This window comes from Lutzomyia longipalpis, chromosome 1 (genome assembly GCF_024334085.1).
Source record: "Lutzomyia longipalpis isolate SR_M1_2022 chromosome 1, ASM2433408v1".
NCBI lineage: Eukaryota > Metazoa > Arthropoda > Insecta > Diptera > Psychodidae > Lutzomyia > Lutzomyia longipalpis.
This window is the reverse complement of record NC_074707.1, coordinates 11,216,768-11,219,570: the sequence shown is the minus strand read 5'-3', so window position 1 is coordinate 11,219,570 and position 2,803 is coordinate 11,216,768. Positions and strand designations below refer to the sequence as shown.

Genomic DNA, 2,803 nt, shown 5'->3' with positions numbered 1-2,803 from the left:
GAGGTACAAAACTACCACACAAAGGAATTTATGTGTTGCTGAGACCATGAGTGGGGATCCGCTTGTATCCGTAGAGAGTAGTTTTCTCACACCACACTTCTTCATGGCTGTGCCTCTGTGTGCTGTCTCACCTGTGGCCATAGGTAGGTAAAATCTCAGCCAGCCCGAGGTGCTATGAGTGTGTAATCGGCAATGGCTACGAATAAATTTGCCTCCTCCATCGAATGGGGAATTTTTTTCCTCTCTATATATAATTTATATAAAATAAATTCTATGTATTAATGCATGAAAATGATATTTAAAATTACTCGTAGCCATGCACATTGGGAGAAAGGGAAAAAAGAGAAATAGCCAGTTGTAAGTGGCTTGCAGTTGGAATTGGAAGCATGAAAAATCTTGGCTGGAGTACGTTCCCTAGAATGACACAGGTCTTTTGAACTAAAACGTCTTTACAAAAGTCAACAATCGCAGGTGAAGACACACATATACGACAAGTCTTGTTCAACAATCATGATCACATCATTCTTAAATCTCTCACCACATATTTATCCCAACAATTAGCATATGCAACCTTGGCGGAAATATGTTGCGTTGTTTCTGCCGCACACATCTGCCAAGAGGGGCCTAGCATTGCAAGAAGAAACCCAATATGGTTAGTTAACGTAACTCTTCTTAAAAGCTTTTGCTGATTTGGTTGATTTTTACGAAACCTCAAACTAAAAGCTTAATGCTGACTGGCAAAAAATAACGATCGATGATTAAAGTTGTTTTTGTACATAACTATGCTCACTATAATCCGAGAGCATAATTACGATCTTACGATGATTCTGTTAATCTTCAAATCACAATTTTCAGAATATCCTTCAATTATCGAATTTTACATTAAGTTTAGATAGCTTAGACAAATTTTTAGGAGCTTTTAAAGCCAATTTGTCAAATTTAATTTCGTAAAAATTTCCCGAAAAGCTCAAAACGTTAAAGAAAAGACCTTTGCTCTAATTAATTAAAAACTTTATGCTTACATGTTGTATTCCGTTTTTTATATGAGTTTCAAATGAATATTCAAATTCATTTTTATTGTGAATTTAAAAAACAAAAATGAAGCTTTTTTATACGTTCTTGATTTGGTTTAAGAAACATTTAAGTATTAAGTTTTATTGCTAAAGTCTTTAGTGATTTTCATTCAGAAAAGCATTTTCAAGCTTTTCTTTGTTAATAGTTTAGTACGAGAAAAAAGAATATTAGGGGAGACCGGGGTAAAAAAAGTCAATTTGCGTAAATCCTTATCTGGAGGATTCCCCAAGGGCAAGAAAATTTCCTCGATAGGTCATTCTTATAGGAAATTTCCTGGCCTACAACTTTGTCTCAGACCACTTTTCTCTATCTCCACGGGAAATATGAGTTTTCGAGCTTTTCCTAAACCCTTCCGCTTCTGACTTTTTTTAAACGCGGCGGGTAAATATAGTCACCAGTTGGCTAAATAAAGTCGGTCGAATTTTCCGGCATTTCCAATGATTTTCCACCTGAGAGATTGATAGTAGTTGATAGCTAAACTTCTCACCTTTTGATCCGCGACAAGGAATTTCACTTTTATACGCACTAAAACAGAGAATTTTGCGATTTTCTCAAACACGCCATTTTGCAACAAATGAATAGAAAATATGCCAAAAATTTCGATCTCCCATATGATTTACATGGGATGACTAGATCTACCCCAAGGGGTATGTTTTGATTCAAAAAATTGTAGAGAAAAATCATTAAAAGTTATTGAAGAATACACCTTGGCAACATTTTCTGCACTAATCCAGCTAGTGAGAAAAATTATCAGATTGGAAAATTGCTGAAGGAAAACTTCGGAAAACGCGTTTTTCTCAATACGCAAAAGTTTGGGAAATGGGCCAAAAATCTATTTTCATTTTTAACTCCTAAAGTACTGATCGGATAACCTCCAAATTACTGTCAAAAATTATAGGTTGGTAGGGCTTTGCACCCTAATTTTTTCCGATTTTTCCGATTTATATTTTGGGAGAAATTGGCATTTGGAAATTCCAAAATGACTATTTTTACCCCGGTCTCCCCTATAATTAAAAATTGAAGATCATTTAAACAATAATATAAAAGCTTATAAACTTACGAAACCCATAGCACGAGAGCTAGGTAGAGTATCATTTTTATTAGCCAACCCCTCAATGTGTTCCCATAATAAATTACTAAAGGTGTGAGAAGTGAAGTCTTCCTGAAAATTAGAGAATAGATAATGAAAGAATTTAAAATATAGGCATTTAATAGTGGCTTTAGTAGAAATTTTTTGGCAGTTTTCTTAAGATGTATTTGTGGAGTATCTCAACCAAAATGAAGATCACGGTGCGAATCGAATAGAGTTTGCGTGAAGTTGTATTATAGAAAGTAAAAATCTCAACCAATTCTGCACCAAGAGCTACGAGGAATGATTGTGTGGCATCGCTATATATGTATAACATAAAATAATGTATAGGTAGTGTAAATATAAATTGTGCAAACTGTCGTTTTCACTTGAGGCCGCCTCACTCTCATACTCCATACCAAATGTATGTGCTGCTACAAGAAACTGGTTGCTGCATGGAGCATTTTTACAGGCTGGTCAAAAGGTAAGAAAAAAAAACTTTATTACGCAATATTATCGCTGAGAAATATCTTTATATGTTCTCACATACACCTCTCATTAGGTATATGATTGATCCAATAAATTCCATCCCAGACATATCAGTTTATTTGCTCATATTTGCATTTAGCATCGTGCTATTCAACGCTATTTGTTTCGCGA

The 2,803-nt window shown here is 34.8% G+C and overlaps 2 protein-coding genes across 3 annotated transcripts in view; both read right to left on the bottom strand.

Annotated features, from left to right (window-relative positions):
* The window catches only part of LOC129790048 (solute carrier family 35 member B1 homolog), a 766,332-nt gene that overhangs the window by 389,696 nt on the left and 373,833 nt on the right, over nucleotides 1-2,803 (bottom strand). The window lies entirely within an intron of this gene.
* LOC129790119 (T-cell leukemia homeobox protein 3) overlaps nucleotides 1-2,803 on the bottom strand; it is a 442,143-nt gene that overhangs the window by 389,696 nt on the left and 49,644 nt on the right. The window lies entirely within an intron of this gene.